We start from the raw sequence: 18,908 nt of genomic DNA, 5'->3' as shown, positions 1-18,908 counted from the left end.
CAACTCGCATTGTGTGATTATGTAATCTATTTGCATAGTTTTTCTTCCTCTGTTTTCCAAGTCAACCAACTGGCTGGCCTGGACATTGTGTAATCATCATATCAGCAAACATCACTAGTCATCCAGGATAAAAGCATGTGTCACAAGAAATTGTCAACTTACCGGTCAATATTACAGGCTTACACAAACAAAAGTCTGTTTTCTTGACCAACCGGAAAGAAACACAAAAATTCAAAAGTCGACATATAGGTAACAGTCTATTCTTCTTGGCTTGCTGAAAATAGATGTCTGGTTAATTAAGATACAATGCTGTGTCTTCACAACTCCATCCACATAAAGATTTTTTGGTAAGCTTTCGTTCTTGGGATCAGTTCTAATCTCTCAACGTCAACAAGAATGTTCCAATTCACTAATACTAAGAAGCGATCCTTAAAATGGTGTGAAACTGAAACTCAAAGTCTGATAGAAAAGTTTTAGAACTTTCCATCATCCAATCATTAAACTTTATTGACATAAAACCGGAGAACGCATCCGACTCTCTCAAACCGCTCACATGCACTCACAGCTACTTGGATTTCATGGAACGTTTCCATGGATATTTGTCTACACAAACACATTTTTTTTTTATCGTATTTTACCCATTAATCAAAAGCGTGGCGTGCAGACATTAATCATAAAGATGATGCTTGAGATAAAAAGTGAAGATTTGTCCTGTGATCACCGGCTTTGAACAGAACACATTGGAGAGGCTTTCGGTGTAACCTGTGATTAATGAATTCCTCACTTGCTACATATAAAGGGAATATTCTCTTTCCCTCCGATCTGGAGGTTTTTACAATGTTTCCCCTCCGCACCGAAACAGATAAATATTTAAACTTTCTTTCCGGTGATCTTACACCTTGCATCTCGCGCTTCCACAGACGGCTCCGAGAAGCTCCAAGACTGGAAATAAAGTGAAAAATGATTAAAATAATCTGAGCCATAAATATTGTAACCGGCAGAATCCATTTTTTATCAGCGATGATGTGCCGGCTTTTAGCAAGTTCCCAAGGTAATAAAGTGCATATGGGAAGCTTATTGAAGCAAACACAACGATTAGCGCTATGCGCCAATTTATTTCCAAAAATGTCTTTTATTTTACAGGTCTTTTCGAAGATTCTGAATGTATAATGAGCTGTTTAACAGATCTGCATGACAAAGGCTCCCAGAACTCCGCGCTTAACCCCCTAAACAATCGGTGTTCAATGGCGCCATGCACAAGGAGGAAGAGATGGATCAAAAGTTGTGGAGGGCTGGAGCCAAAAATGTTTGATCCCCTGGCGGCAGATATATGTGGCAGATTCTTATTCCTCCAAAAAATCATGAAAACTTGTGAGTTATAGGTAACGTGTTGTGGTTGAAGCATTGACGTGGAGGAGTGGAGGTAGTGGAGGTAGTGGAGATAGTGGAGTGTATTTGTCCATTTTGCCCTCTCTAAGATCAGCCGTGGGTGTCCTAACGGCCTCAAAAAGCGGCTATGAATTTGGGTTAGGAGACCCAACCAATCCATATGAGGAATATAGAGGTACAGAATGGACCCATAGATTTCATTGAAAACCTATAACAATGCGGACTATTTGACGGTGAGTACACAAACCGCAATACGAGGACTGACTATGGATCTCCCAATCAGAGCTTAGACATATGATCAGTTCGGGAGACCCGTGGTCAGTCCCTCTCTATACTGACCATGACCAAGGAGCGATGGCTGCCAATACATGCAGTTCCACTGATCTACTGTAAGGGAATAGTGAAATGCAGCCAGGTGCTACAACACCCATAGTCTTCAATGATAGGGTAGAAGACCACCCCCAATCTCCAGATACTTGGGAGTCCCGATACTGGACCCTGTGTCTCTTAGACACTTTTTAATTGCCATAAACCTCTCAAAAGCCAAAGGTAATACCGCTTTAAGTTTTATTCAAAGTGGCCTTTGGACCAGAAATGGTTGTGGGCCACTGCTCTACACCAATGGTGTCAATCTAGACGCAAAACTACAACTCCCAGCATGTCCTAACAGCCACCGAGCATGTAGGGAGTTGCACTTGGAGATCCCAAGTTGGACGCTGCGGTAATGGAAGTGCTTCATTGTAACACGCAATGAATGAGAGGACCGACCCTGGTCACCGATGTAGATGACTATCTCTGTAGGGATGGCGACTTGTCACAGAGCATGCGTGCAAAAACCTGTTAATCTGAAGAACTACAACTCTCAGCATTCGGAAAGGCGAATGTGAGGAGTGTTTTACGATATCTCTATTGTTTCAAATCTGGAATCAATGTATCGTTATGATTCTTTATTTCATATTACTCAGTTGTTCCTATAGCTACAACCTAAGCATTTAGTAAGTGAGAACTTCAGGGATCCGTGAGGAAATCTTCCATCTGTTCATGAACGTCTTAATTAGATAACTCCGATGAAAGTATCTCTTATATAGAATTGTCGCTTATCATTAAGATGTCATTTTTTAACCTGGTTTGAATGTCGCTGTTCTCCTGAATCCGGCGTTGTGTTTCTTGTGTTTCTGCTACTCTCCGTTCCCGAGATATGGACCCTTCTTCCTTGTATATAAATCTAGCCTTGATAGCCAAGTGGGCGTCATCCTCACCTCTTCCAAGTGGGCGTCTACTGGATGACCACACCCACTTGCCAAAAACAACAACAACAAAACACCTAGATTTATATATGGGGAACAGAGCCCATATCTCAGGAACAGAGAGGAGCAGGAAAAAAAGAAAAACAGCGCCGGATTCAGAAGAACAGCGGCATTTACACCGGATCATAACAATCACATATTTTAAGGTGCTCCGTAAGGGGTTTTAGGAAATTTATATTTCTATTAAATGGTTCTGCTACACAAATACCATAGAAAATGAGCACAGTACCTATGAACCCGCACTATGGAAACATACAGTGTGCCGCCATCCTATGTGCATCTATAGGATGAACGCCGATCCCTCAGGTAGGAACTCCAGCTCTGCTACATCTGCAGCATGTTAATAATTGGCACCTCATTGGGACGGTCGGACAATGGGCGCTCTTCTCCTGGTGACACGGCCTGATTTCATTACCAGCCTTTCCATTTCGGTTCCATAGGTGACATTGACATTGCATTTTATTAGATAAGCCCAGGCAGGGGCTACAGACATTTTATCATTCTCCCCCTCTGCTTCTTGCTATCTCTGATGGCTTCTGTCCATCACGGTTCACTGGAAGTTCTTTCAATCTCCCCCCCACCCTATTCCACCATTTCATCCTCTCCTCTGCTGCCAAGCAACCTCCACCCAGAATGGCAATTAGCCAGATGTCAGTCGTCCTATTATTTCTGTGCCTCAGTTCTACATTATTTAGTCTCTGCACGATAACAGCGAGAATGCGGGGAATTAAAGGCGACCGGCCCATGTGGTGGAGAAAGCCAAGGAGACACAACGAGACCAAGGGGTGCAGAACACTCAGATGCCGGAGTTATGGGGGGAATACCGGCAATTACTGAAACTGGTACAATGTTTCCCATTGTTAGAGGAACATTCAGCCGGTGGAAGAATTATTACACGGCGAAGATCTCTGCTTCATATGTGGAAACGTGATACAGTGATAGTCTGTACAGAACTTATACATGAGCTGGGAAGATAGGGAGGAGGAGGCAGGGGAAAGGAAAAGAAGAAAGAGAAAGAAAGAAAGAAAGAAAGAAAGAAAGAAAGAAAGAAAGAAAGAAAGAAAGAAAGAGAAAGAGAGAGTAAGAGAGAAAGAAAGTATGAGAAAAAGAAAGAGAAAGAAAGAAAGAAAGAGAGAAAGAAAGAGAAAGAAAGAAAGAGAAAGAAAGAGTAAGAGAGAAAGAAAGTATGAGAAAAAGAAAGAAAGAAAGGAGAAGAAAAGGGAAGGGATAGGAATGGAGAGGAGGGAAGGTAAAGGGAAGGGAAAAAAGGAAGGAATGAAAGAAAGATATGAAAGAAAGGGAAGAAAGGAAGGAGATGAAGGAAGGTAGAAATTGAGAGAGAAAGGAAGGGAGGAAAAAAGGAAGGAAGGAAAAGGGAAAGAAAGGGGAGATGAAAAGAAAGAAGGAAAGAAAGAGAGGAAGAAAAGGAGAGGGGGAAAAAAAGAGGGAGAAGGAAAGGGAAGGTAGCAGTGGGAAGGTAAAGGGAAGGGAAGAAAAGGAATGAAGCAAGGAATGAAGGATGAAAGGGAAGGAGATAAAAGGAAGGTAGAGAGTGCAAGAGAAAGGAAGGGAGGAAAAAGGAGTAAAGAAAAGAAAGAAAAAGAAAGAAAGAAAGAAAGAAAGAAAGAAAGAAAGAGAAAGAAAGAAAGATAAGACATAGATATCAGGGATAGATAGATGCTACAGATAGATGCATTATGTGGCCAGTGCCTCCATTGCCCACGTCTGGTATCACATGAGTGACAGGTGAGGCGGATTATCGCCCGCAGGGAATATAGAAGACGTCTTAGTGTTTAACTGTAATATGAAATATTCATTTTTGCTGTATACATAGCAGCCATGCTTCCAATATTAATGAGCTGAGATGTCACATTACCAACATTCATAGATCCGAACGGAAGGAAGCATGCTCCGTGTATAGAAAGCAAACACCTGCAATGATATTGCTCTTCGCTGCTATGTCCTCTTTGTACAGCACATTTTCGGACAATCCTCTTTTATGAGCTGGTCCCCATGAGCAGATTGCAGGGTGTCCACCTGCTGCCGCCAACAGAAGTCAGGGATAATCTTTAGGGAAATCTGACAGGTGCTCAATCCTGTTGTTGCGCCACCATGAGGAGAATTAGGCGTTACGCGGTACTTATTGAAACCAATTCGCTGTGTGTAACATGGATGTATCGTGTTCTCCGGATTGAGAGACACTCTCGGTCTTGGCTAGCATAACAGATCCTGTGTCAGCGAAATCTTAGAAAACATAACCCTCTAAAGTGTATGTTAGATTCTAAGACTGATGAGAAGTTAGAGTAATATACAGGTGACATAAACTCACAAATTATAAAATAATAATAATTTTATTTCAACATATTCAGCAGCTCTTTACAAATCGAAGGGACATACAAACTACGGTATACATTCCCTTACACAATAATGTGGGGATCAGATTCTCAAGGAAAGTTAGAAACGGGGAATAGAGAATAGTTAAATGGATGTTAGTCTTAGGTCATTGACAGAAGAGGGAACTTGGGTGGGGATAGAGATGAGAGAGGAGATGTAGGGCAGTGCAAAACTGCTGAGAGCTTTGTGGGTGAGAGTGACATTTATATAGCAGATGGGCAACCAGTGCAATGACTGGTACAGGGGGAGGCATCAGTGTAGCAGCTGGACAGAAACACAATCCTGGCTGCTGCACACAGGAAGGATTGGAAAAGGGGAGACTGATTAGTGGAGTTGTAGTCCAGGCAAGAATGAATCAGAGCGACTGTCAGACTTTTGGCTGAGTCAAAGATAAAAACTGATTGTCAAGATGTTTTTGAGGTGCAGGTGACATGAGGGAGCAAGTGATCATGAAATATGGACGACCGACGGCTACAGGACGAGGGTTACAGCAGCAATCAGCAGACACGTACAAAGATTAGATAATATAATATGAATAATTACTAATCAGTTTATAATACAAAGGAAAGAATGGTAGGTAAACAGTGTATAAGTAACAAATGCAATGACAGCAGTTCCTCTCAATAACACCGACTAAGAATATATGCAGATACATTTAAACAGAATTTACACTTATATGCGAATAAACGCGAATATTCATTTCTATGTATAACTCAATAAATCAATAGTGTTGTGCCAGTACTTTAGTAATCTCCAACACTGAGCATTTTTCGAAGTGTCTCTTACAGAAGAGGCCTTTTCTCCTAACTAACTGGACCTCTATTTATAAGGCTATTTATATATGCACATATATATATATTCAGATGTAAGAAGGTACCGATATATCCTGAAACTAAAGCAGAAGGGTTCTTGCTGGGCTCAGTCCTGAATAATCAGAAACAAAATCTTGAATGCCGATCTCTCCAACTAAGGGCTTCCCTAAGTTCTTAGCAATAGAAACGCCGTCCTGAAGCTCTTAGGGAATGCCTATCTCTCCAACTAATGGCTTCCCTAAGTTCTTAGCAATAGAAACGCCGTCTTGAAGCTCTTAGGGAACGCCGATCTCTCATAAGTCCTTAGAGATAAGGCCTCACATGGCATAACCTAAGATCCTGTGTACCTAGTTGCCCTCACCGAGTCAGCTCAAGTCCAGCCGAACAACACATATCCAAAAACTCCTGCTCTACAACCTCGGCATCTCGCTACTGCCCTTTACTGGCCAGGTCATATATTACATCACAAATCTCCAACAATAGAGTAAACTGTCAGTAACCCATATAATTGGATATAAGAAGTGAAGAGAAGATACTGTATGAGTCAAATACAAGCCCAAGACAGCGAGCGTGCTGCTTGGGAGTTAAAAATGCAATAACTGGCAATCAAAATATCACATCTATCCCAAAATAAGCCTTCACCCAGCCCCAGATCCCGAAAAATGGAGATGCTAAGGGTATCGGAAATTGGCGCCATTTTTTCTTTTTTTTTTTACAAAGTTTGGATATTTTTTTTAACCACTTAAATAAAAAAGAACCTAAACATGTTTGGTATCTACGAACTCCTAATGACCTGGAGAATCATAATGGCAGGTCAGTTTTAGCAACTAAAGAACATGGTAAAAAAAAATAACCCCAAAAAACAATTGTGGCAATGCACTTTTTTTTTGCAATTTCACTGCACATGGAATTTTTTTCCCATTTTCCAGTACATGATATGGTAAAATCAACAGTGTCCTTCAAAATACAATCCGTGCTGCAAAAAACAAACTCATACATGGCCATATTAAAGAAAAATTATTTAAAAAAGGTATGACTTTGGGACGAAAGGGAGCAAAAAAAGAAAATGCAAAAAACAGAAAATCCCAAGGTAGTAAAGGGGTTAAGATAGCAATCTCTCCACCGGAGGCAAAACTATAGAACCTGCCATAGACATAAAATATTTTGCTGATGCAGCCTATTTTAAGCCCCTCATGCACATTAGACAGCTGTCAGCCAAACAATTTTTCTACCGACAGATTTTTGCCCCAAATTCCCCAAAAACAGGAACGCGCGGAGAGCAAAAGGATTTGTTTTCTATGCAGAAAAGGTAGAAGGCTGTAATGTATTTCCTGCCCAATCCTTTTCTCTCCTGAGAATCAGGAGACCTCTATACACAACAGATGGTCGGAGGGTACGTTAGCCATTCGCCTTTAGTTTTACATAAACTGGTGAGTCACATGATGACGACTTGTACGTTAAATTTTCGACTCTCTCCTCCATATTTGCAGTGGATTTTGCCTATCGGCTGAATTGTATATGAAGTGAGTGCCGTGTGATATAATAGCACGCGCTCTCATCGCTCACTAATGGCATGATATTATAGCCGCTGATCATAAACATTATTACTCGGCAAGAACACGCGCGCCAATTTGCATGTTGACCTTGATGTCTGTGTGCGCGGATCTGATATGATTTAATAGAAGATGAAGTAGATTTGTGAAACTGCTTAACGCCGGGCCGTAATAAGACGAGAGCAAAGATGATTCTTGCAAAACGTTCCCTGTTCAGACGTGTCAGCAAAATTCAGAAAGTAATCATCCTCGTTGCCATTTTTCACCCGGCTAGTTACGATGACAGCACCTCACAGTTAGAAAGAAATAGGAGACGGCGACTATTACCGCAACGGTTGTAAATCCCGACGAGCTTTGTTTGTGGGGGGTCTTACAGAAAATAACCACAGGCATGAAACCATTCCTGGATTCAGCAATCTCCCCGTAATACAAAATGAATTGTTTTTTGCAAAAATTTTCCTAATTTTACACCAAATTGGCATTTAGGTGTCCAACGACTCCTAACGAGGGGGTTAAAACCCAAAACAAAGCTCAGAGGGGTGAAATAGAGGTAGAGCTATATCAAGGACCACAAGGGTAAGAGGTCTTCTAGTGACGTGGCTTGTCAAATTATGCAATGTTTCAATTTTATAGATGACCGATGAATTTGTCCAAAATTTTGGATTCTGGCAATTCCAATAGTTTTCAGTATTCTGGTCACAAAAGGTCAGCTGCTCTCACAATTTGCTTGATTCGTTTGAGGACCGTGAAAGGGTTAAAATAATAATAATAATAATTTTAAAAATTATATCAGGGAGGGGAGTCATGGTCATTTCGGACAGTCAGAAGCTACTCTCACAAGATGGCGCTGCGAGACAGGAGCGGTGCCGAAAAATGGTGAAGACACTCGAGGGTGAGAATATTGTCTAGGGCCTGTCTCATACTCACCTGCCGCTGCCTTCATCCTTTTCCAGAGTCGCTCTCGTGAGTCTCCAGGGAAAAGTGCGCTGCCTGCAGCTCCAGTGTTTCATGGAGCGCATCGGAGGTCACTTTTCATGCTTTGTCTCTCATAGACTTGCATTGAGAACTTGTGATCTAGCTTCTGACTTCCGGCCAGTCAGAAGCTACTCTCACAAGATGGTGCCATGGGATTGGAGCCGTGTTGGAGAACGTTGAAGATACCAGAGGGTGAGTATATGACCAAGGGTCAGGGGGCTTACATAAAAAGCGCCACTCCAGAGCTGGAGCCACCGTACCAGTCTACAGTGCGACTGAGCCACCGTACAAGTCTACAAAGCCACTGAGCCACTGAACGAGTCTATAGTGCCACTGAGCCACCATACAAGTCTACAGTGCCACTTAACCACTGTGCAAGTCTACAAAGCCACTGAGCCACTGTACGAGTCTATAGTGCCACTGAGCTACCATACAAGTTTACAGTGCCACTGATCCACCGTGCCAGTCTACAGTGCCACTGATCCACCTTACAAGTCTACAGTCCCACTGAGCCACCATACAAGTCTACAGTGCCACTGAGCCACCATGCAAGTCTACAGTGCCACTGAGTCATTGTACAAGTCTACAGTGCCACTGAGTCACTGTACATGTCTACAGTGCCACTGAGCCACCATGCAAGTCTACAGTGCCACTGAGTCATCGTACAAGTCTACAGTGCCACTGAGTGACTGTACATGTCTACAGTGCCACTGAGCCACCGTACAAGTCTACAGTGCCACTGAGCCACTGTACAAGTCTACAGTGCGACTGAGCCACCGTACAAGTCTGCAGTGCCACTGAGCTACCGTACAAGTAGTCTACAGTGCCACTGAGCCACCATGCAAGTCTACAGTACCACTGAGTCACTGTGCAAGTCTACATAGCCACTGAGCCACCGTACAAGTCTACAGTGCCACTGAGCCACCGTACAAGTCTACAGTGCCACTGAGCCACCGTACAAGTCTACAGTGCCACTGAGTCACTGTACAAGTCTACACAGCCACTGAGCTACCGTACAAGTATACAGTGCCACTGAGCCACCGTACAAGTATACAGTGCCACTGAGCCACCGTACAAGTATACAGTGCCACTGAGCCACCGTACAAGTATACAGTGCCACTGAGCCACCGTGCCATACTATAATATTTACACATATTGATAAGAAACAGAGATCTTACAAAATGGTTAATAATTATGAAGTTGATAACGAAGGTGAGCAGATCGCCAATGCAGCTGCCTATTATTACTCAGATGCAAAGACGCAGCGACGGGCGTGTGAATCAGGTCTGTGGCTAAGAACGTTTTTCTAGCTATTAAGTTGCATGTCCCCAGATTTCACTCTACACAGTGAACACACTATTTAATAGATTTCTTAAACCTGAGGTGACTGGTGTACTTACTTTGAAAAAATCCATGCCAGAACGTCTGTAAAATCCTGATATTAAAACATGCTCTTTTCATGAGCTTTATCAAGCTTATATTAATGTTTGGCAGGGAAACTGTCATAAACTAGCAGACATTTTGAGATGGATAATCAAAGTAAGTACACCAGTTTGACCAGGTCTAAGACATGTATTTAATAATGTGTGCAGTCTGTAATCTGGTGATTCCCTTTCTTAATCAGCGTTGGACGGAGCTCTTTATCTGTGAACCTTTAAATTCTCCCCCCTTAAAGAGCTGATCCCACCTCTATATGGCATCTATTGGGATTTATTTGGAGTAATGATCTGTCCCTCCTTTCTCAGCTGGTTGCTAGAAATAATAATTGGCGGTCACACGTACACAACTCTATTGCATTATGGGATTTGTAGTGCTTCTAAAGTATATTGCCTGCGCTCTTATTTTTTAGGGGTCTCATCATTAGACTAATCATTCTCACAAGTCATTATCGGAGGGTTTCTGAGCGGCTGCAGGTAATCCTATCGCCAAATCATCAAGGTACATGACCGACGCCACCACAAGTCCAGCTCTGCTACGTCCATAAATCAGACCCAGCGCCCCATTGTCCTAAGGTCATAGACAATGGCTCTCTGAAGTCCCTCGGCATCTATTAGGATGTGTCTGATTGGGGATGCCCCTCCATGACCATGGATCAAAGGAGCCCCCAGAAGACAGCGCCATTGAAAAGTCTTCTTTAATTGAGTCCCCGGTTGTCCATAGGTCAGGACTTGAGAAGACGTTACCGATGGAGCCATCAAACTGCTGGAGGCGTCAAACGCGGACACTATAGATCTATTACAGAAGATATGAAAGTCAGAGGAAACTGATGCTGCGGGGGGATTTAGAGTAACTCGCCCCAGACACAGGACCCCCGACCCCAGACCCCACCAGGCTTTAGTGTCTCCTCATCTTTGCTATCAGTATATTTCGATGTCTAAAAATAAAATAAATAAGAAAAACAGCAAACAACCCCCAATTAAAATGTTCCACTGTTCTGTGTACACAGCTCCTATGCAGAACAATGTATTTTCATGGTAAAAGACAACAAAACCCCCCGTGTAGTCTGATCTCACAATCATCCTCCTTTGTATTTGTCCTTCTACTTTTTACAAATTTACCAAATAGTTGTTGGAAAAAGGTAGAAGAAGACAGAAGCAAGTGTGATGGAAGAATCCAGCTACAGAGGTTACAATCTGTTACTATAGAATATGTCAGTCTGCGAAAGATGTGAGGATAAAAGATAAATAGATAATAGATAGATAGATAGATAGATAGATAGATAGATAGATAGATAGATAGAAGATAATGGATAGATAATAGATAGATAGATAGATAGATAGATAGATAATAATGATAGATAGATAGATAGATAGATAATAGATAGATAAATGATTGATAGATAGTAGATAATAGATAGATAGAGAGATAGCTAAAGATATATAGATAGATAATAGATAGATAGATAGATAGATAGATAGAAGAATGACCCCGCTCCCCTCTTGCTGACCCCCTGAGACCCCCTGCTCCCCGCTGCCTGACACCCCAGGACTAGGTACCAGCCCCCCAGGTCCCGCTGGTGTCAGTGACGCTTATTCCTCAGTGATATTTCCAGGTTTGTGTCTCCGCTGTGTAATATAATACTGAGCTCTTAATTAACCAGCACTTATAATGCAAAGGAAAATCATTAATCAAGAACCCACTTCATCACAACCAGCGCTCACACGAAACACCAGCGAAGACCACAGGAGTCTGGAAATATGTGTACAACTATAGCAGGCAGCTCAGCAGCATTGTGGCAGCATTATAATAAATCATGATCGTGGTTTACACTTCAGGGATATTGTGATGATCAGAGATAAATCTGTTTTTCGGTTGTGCACTGAGTCCAAGAGGAGACAAGGCGGCGCGGAGCGGATGTCGCTGAGTGGACGCCAGTTAACTCCTGTATGTGTATTGCTTGTTGCACCAAATTAAGCGGGACTGTTTCGCTTCCCGGTGGGCACAGGAGCCCTGAAGCATCCCCAGAGTCGGGTGCAATGAGGCCGGTACGGGCCATAAGTAAACATTTTTTGCTGTTTCTTTTTTGTTTTAGGTTTTTGTTGAGCCTTTTCTTCTCCTGCTGTATGGCAGGATTTTGCCCTTAGACTTGGAACAGAATGTGTGCGGTTGTGGTAACAGACTGTACTTCAGTTACAGGCACTGCACATGTAAAGGAAGGGCAGTACTTTGCACAAAGGAAGGGGGGAAGGCCCCTTAGACTGAGGACCTGATGGATGGGTCATAAAAACCATGGACAGCATGTGTATCTGGGTCCTGTAGACAGACTGGACCAGTGTATAATGGATTGAAGGTGTTACCTGTGGGACTGTGAACCAGGCATCTGTTAAATGACCTTGTAGCGACATTGTTTTCTACCTCCCTGTGTGGAGTGTTTCAAATGTATATAATAAAGTTTTATGATTGACATGGTCGGGGACGACCATACTTAAAAGAAGGGGGAATGTAAGGGGTTTTAAAGACTGTAAAGATCCCCCCTTCTCTAGGTCCAATGTTAATAATTGCGTATGTTTGAATATCTAGTGCTGCTATGTACATAATGTTATTTACCTATTGCTGCTGTGTATATATTTTGTATAGATAGGGAGAGTGCAGTACTCAAGATAGCTCTCTAGAGTGGGGCATTATAGGAATATAGAGACAGGACCTTAGTATAATAAATAGTTAACAGAGGAGGGGCCAGCTGTGGTTAAGACAAGAGTATTTCCTGATTATAGTTCAGTTGAGCCAGGGAGCCCAGGCAAGGCAGACGGCCAGGAAGCCCAAGCAGGTCAGCGGGGCCTGGCTGGCCCCAGCTATGCAGTGGGCCACGCAATGTTCAAATGCTAGCCCAGTCGTTCAGGAGCAAAAGTGACAGCAGAAGTGAGAGCACAAGTAACAGCAGAAGGAACAGAAGTGAGAGCAGAAGTGACAGCAGAAGTCACTGCAGAACAGGAACGCAGGTTGCTCAAAGATGTGGTGGCTTACTACATGGACATATACCCTCATGTCTGGGGCAAAACGGACTAGGGAACCCTGAAAGTAGTTGAGCCGGACAGGGAGGACACTGCAGTACAGAACAAGATGGTACGACCCGGGAGCATACCAGGAGATGAGAGGAGAAGCACAGGGAAAGTGAAGCATACTGTGTGAATTCCCATGTCCATGCTGTGACCTATCTGCAGCAGAACTTCAGCCGCCCAGATGGGACCCTGATGGTGCAGATGGTGTAGCCGAACATACGCTGTAAAGGGGACATTTTTTTCATGTGGCGGGAGAACACGGCTGGGGTAAACAGATATGCTCAGCCACGACTACGGCCCTGGTGCTCCCTCATAGTATCAAAATAATTAAACCATAGTTAGAAAATGAGCCATTTCTTCTCATCCCCACAGCCTCATGAGCTCATCATTTACACAGAGTAACTGAAAAAAATCCACCTCAGTCAAAACAAGACTGAATGTCAGATCACTGAGGGAACAGATTACATTTATCAAAGTCTATAGTGAAGAGTGGTAGAAAGCAGGAGGGGCAGAATGAGAGAGAGCGCACAGATATACCCAAGGAGTGGTGATGCTGCTTTTTAGTATTTGATAAAACATTTTTGCTAGATTTACAGCTACACTGCTCAGCAATGGCATTGCTGTATAATGTCATCCATACCACTGCTGCTACAACTCCTATTATAGTTCACAAAGAGGGAAAGCACAGGAGGAGTGAGGAAAAGAGTGTGAACCACTAGTAAAGGCAAACGGTGCAGCAGTTGGAGAATTATTTAGCTGGTCCCAGAGCAGCATTCACTGCTACACTGCTCAGTACTTCTGTATAATGTTTCCCATGCTGCTGCTGCTTCTAAACATGTGCTACATACAGACAGAAGAGCAGGAAGCCCTCATGTCTGTGTGTGCTATGAATGGACAATATCATAATAAATTTTTCCACCCACTAACTCAGAGAAAACTAAAAATTACATACAGAGCATGCAGAGGGAAAAACTGGTGAAAGATGCAGGATGCAAGTCATTTGATAACCAGCAATAGTGTTATTCCTCATGTACACACATAAAACAGATTATTTTGAACAATCCTCTGAAAGAACAGGTATGCTTTAAAAATATAATATTAATGAAAATAATGTAACAATTATTTTTCATTATATTTTTGTCATTCTCAATAATAATGATTCTCAGCATAATCTTAAAATAATAATTTTATATTAAATTATTATTAGTCATTATTAACAAATAATCATCATTGTAATAATCTTAAAATAATAATTGTAGGTTATATTATTATTATTATTACTATTATATTTTATGAATGTATTATTATCATTATAATCATAATCTTAAAATAATGTATCATTAGTATCATATGTAATAATAATAATAATAATAATAATAATAATAATAATCTTAAAATAATAACTTTATTATTATTATTTTATTTTATGACATTATTGATAAAAATCATCATTAAAATCTTAAAAATATATGTTATGTTTTATTATTTTTATTAGCCATTATTAATAATCATTATTATAGTAATCGTAAAATAATAATTTTAGGCTATATATTATTATTATTGTTATTATTATTATTATTATTATTATTAGCCATTATTAATAATCATCATCACAATCATCTTAAAATAATAATTTGGGGCTATATATTATTATTGTTATTATTATTATTATTAGATCAATCATGTGTCTTGTTAGCCCCCAGTGATCAATATCAATCACTCTCACACATTTTACGTGGATTGACCCTATTACTATTCCCCCTGCAGATCGTGCCCCCTCGTTGACGCCCATCAGGCCTTTCCTTTGACGCGCTCACACCCACATTGATATGCAGACTTCCACCCCTGATCATTCATCGGCGCTGCTCCATCTTCCCCATGTGACAGATGACAATGAATCTAATATCCATGTACAATGAAGGCATAAATATCAGTCAAAATCAGCTAAACCTCCGTCCGGGTTCATTTTCCGCCAGTACAGAATGTCACAGCCGTGTGCCGGTGTGGAGGCCGCCGTGTGCCGGTGTGGAGGACGCCGTGTGTCGGTGTGGACGCCGCCGTGTGCCGGTGTGGAGGCCGCCGTGTGCCGGTGTGGAGGCCGCCGTGTGCCGGTGTGGAGGCCGCCGTGTGCCGGTGTGGAGGACGCCGTGTGTCGGTGTGGAGGCCGCCGTGTGCCGGTGTGGACGCCGCCGTGTGCCGGTGTGGAGGCCGCCGTGTGCCGGTGTGGACGCCGCCGTGCCGCCATCTCTCCATCTTTATGGAGAACAGATTTGCTCGCATCTCTCCGAGGTTCAGTCTCAAATCAATTAGCATTTTCTGCCGGCGGAGAAGAAGCCGTTATTGTCTAATGTGTTGCTCTTGCCTGGACAATTCTGCCATGATCCATAGTTTTTCACAAGCCGTTAATTAACACTAGCTGTGCCCCATTCTGCTTCAGAATACATATTTATTTCAGCAGTCATTAGGCTTTTTTATTTTTAGAAAAATGGTGTCCGTGTAGGCCATGCCCAATTTAATTTCATATTTTTTTTTTATAAAGGGTGGTTGCTCTTGATCATCATTCTGCCAGCACTATAGGATCTGGAACTTACTTTCATTTGCCAGTATCCTTTGGCAATCCACCATTTTTTGCACAATTTTTTGGACTATATAGACAGTCTGAAGACCATGAATGGTAATGCCAGCTTTCTACCATTTCATTATATACAAAGCTGGATATTCCCAATGGCAGAAGTGCACTATGCAGTTGATGGAGCTGTCGGAACCGAGAACAGCTGATCAAAAGAAGAGCCAGGTGTCGCATCCGAGTCAACCTGGTATTGATGACCTTTCCTAAGGATGGCAATTAATGCTAAAGTACCAGATAACCCCTTTAAGATTCATTCAGCAGATCGCAATAATCTACTCAGGGGTGGGCCTTTATCAACAGAAAGTGGGTGGAACTTTGAGTTTATGCAAGACGTGTGGTCTGTTCTTTGTGTTTCTGTTCCTGTTCCCCCTGTCTGTGTACAGGCATATCATTGAGACAGGAGGTCAGATGTACCACAGGAAAAGCAATGCATGCTGGGAAATAAAATTAAGTTCCAGCTCCTATTGTGCTGGCAGAATATTAATAAAGAGGAAACTCCCAATAAATGGGCTGACTGGCAAGTTAAAGATCATGAGAAAACATAGTAAACTGGTATGTGCAGCAACAGTGGTTGTAACTTGTTATGAGGGGGGAAGGATGCGTTATTTGACACGTTCACTGGTTTCAAAGGCACTCATGTCCGAACCCCCCACAAAATTGGATTCGAATGTATACGACAACAGGGTCATTGTCTATAATGTTGCAGATGGAGCTACCGTGCATTCAGTCATGCATAATTATCGGGCAGAAACTAAGGAATCAAACATGTCTCAACCTGCATAATGGCCACCATTAGGGAGAAGCTGCCGGGAGGTTGTGACACCTGCTAAATGTACGGAAAATGCCATTCTCATGGCTACCAAGAAGGAAAAGATTCCAAAAAAGTATAAGAAAGTGTCTCGAGTACTACAAAATGTGGCCAATCTGTGGATCTCATGAGCCCTGGGAGGTGGACGCTCCCTAGAAAAAGCACAACACAAGACCTCATGAGCCCTGGGAGGTGGACGCTCCCTAGAAAAAGCACAACACAAGACCTCATGAGCCCTGGGAGGTGGACGCTCCCTAGGGGAAGCACAACACAAGACCTCATGAGCACTGGGAGATGGACGATACCTAGGGAAAGCACAACACAAGACCTCATGAGCACTGGGAGATGGACGATACCTAGGGAAAGCACAACACAAGACCTCATGAGACCTGGGAGATGGACGCTCCCTAAGTAAAGCACAACGCAAGATCTCATGATCACTGGGAGATAGATGCTCCCTAGGGAAAGCACAACACAAGACCTCATGAGTCCTGGGAGATGGACGCTCCCTAAGTAAAGCACAACGCAAGATCTCATGATCACTGGGAGCTGGACGCTCCCTAGGGAAAGCACAACACAAGACCTCATGAGCACTGGGAGGTGGACGCTCCCTAGGGAAAGCACAACACAAGACCTCATGAGCACTGGGAGATGGACGATACCTAGGGAAAGCACAACACAAGATCTCATGAGAACTGGGAGATGGATGCTCCCTAGGGAAAGTGCAGCGCCCCAGAATCCTGGTCGTTGCAGTATTGTCGCTCTTCCATCAGGGGGAGTGATGTTACATCTGATGGTACTAAAGGAGTTCACCTGACCAGGTATCACAGTCACACACTACACTTCACACTCCGGCCACCAGGGGGAGCAAAATGTTCTATCTATTAGGCCACTCCTCACACTCTGGTAAAACTGGGGGCTGGATAGGAAGTTAGAGAGAAAGCTACCTGGGTGAGACCCAGAAAAGACCTGTCAGGCAGACAGAGAGAAGGAGGAACATCGGAGCTATAGACAGAGGTCCCTGTCAGGGGTGGGATCCTGACAGAGACATAGCAAGAGATAGAACATTATGGAGCTGCGCCTGCACCTCATTGCAGCAGCATCCTAAGAAAGAACAAGAAGTGGAGTATATTGTGGAGAAGTGAGAAACGAGATCACAGCACAAGGAGATGACACCAGGAGGAGTCTTGCCTTAAGACCGGCAACATCCTTCTGAGGTGCGTAGCCGGTGGCCGGAACACTGAGGGAGTAATTGGCGCTACGCATTACTTTGAACTACGGCAGGGCAGTTAATTCCAAGTTGGCTGCCCGACCTTAATACCTATGAAGACAACGGAGGCAAATTGTGGGAGAGGGGTGTCGCTAGGGTCCCTATAAAATAGCTCCAGGCCTACCCCGTCATACGGGTCGTCTTAGCCATACCATCTGGGGGACGGAGAGAAAGAACATCAGAAATATACACGACAGTTGTGAGGACTATCCCGTGGTGCTCAGCAGGGAAGTACTACAACACACCGGCACTAGTAGGAAGGCTACTGATTTCCACCTGCAAAGGGAACTCTGGATGTGCCGGATTCAGCCTGCCCTGTTAGCAGTGCTCTGGATTGTGGACGCTGAAGTCTACAGTAAAAGGTAAAGAGACTGCAACCCTGTGTCCTCGTTATTTACTGCGACCTACACCATCATCATTTACCTTACTGGGAAGCCCTGGGGACATACTTCACCTGTGGGAAGGTATTCCATCTAGCTGCCATAACATCACCCCAGCGGACCCCTAAGCAGCGTCGGTCACCCTGACCGAACACCACAGGTGGCGTCACGAACACTTGACAAATTACATCCTTTAATTGGGCGCCCCTTAGCAGGGCCACGGACCGGGTCGGGCCACCGTGACAGCCCCAGAACCGAGACAGAGGGACCCGGTACCGAGTACCCCACTGCCCTGCGCCTGGGGGCAATCCAAAAGCACAACACAAGATCTCATGAGCCCTGGGAGATGGACGCTCCGTAGAGAAAGCACAACACAAAGTGTCATGAGCACTGGGAGATGGACGCTCCCTAGGGAAAGCACAACACAAGATCTAATGAGCACTGGGAGATGGATGCTCCCTAGGGAAAGCACAACACAAGATCTCATGAGCACTGGGAGATGGACGCTCCCTAGGGAAAGCAAAACACAAGATCTTATGAGCACCTGAGATGGACGCTCCCTAAGGAAAGCACAACACAAGATCTCATGAGCACTGGGAGATGGACGCTCCCTAGGGAAAGCACAAAACAAGATCTCACTAGCATTGGGAGATGGACTTGCAGCGCCCCAGAGGCCGCGGTCCGGGCTGCAGCCGATTCCAGTGTCCTTGTCAGCGGAACGGATCGACATCGGTGGAATCACATCAGGCGCAGGTGTGGAAGGCGCCCCTACTCCCCCGGCCGATTCTGCTCCCCCGACCGATCCTGCTCTCCTGACCGATCCCGCGACCGCTCCTCACCCCAACAATAACCGTTTCTTCTCGGTGGAGCGGGTGATCCTCACCCCCGACAC

General features: G+C 43.7%; 1 protein-coding gene across 2 annotated transcripts in view; it reads right to left on the bottom strand.

Moving 5' to 3' along the window:
• The window catches only part of DCC (DCC netrin 1 receptor), a 1,118,040-nt gene that overhangs the window by 921,638 nt on the left and 177,494 nt on the right, over positions 1 to 18,908 (bottom strand). The window lies entirely within an intron of this gene.

This window comes from Ranitomeya variabilis, chromosome 1 (assembly GCF_051348905.1).
Source record: "Ranitomeya variabilis isolate aRanVar5 chromosome 1, aRanVar5.hap1, whole genome shotgun sequence".
NCBI classification, from domain to species: Eukaryota; Metazoa; Chordata; class Amphibia; order Anura; family Dendrobatidae; genus Ranitomeya; species Ranitomeya variabilis.
The sequence above is the reverse complement of the archived record's forward strand: the minus strand, read 5'-3'. Positions and strand labels throughout refer to the sequence as shown.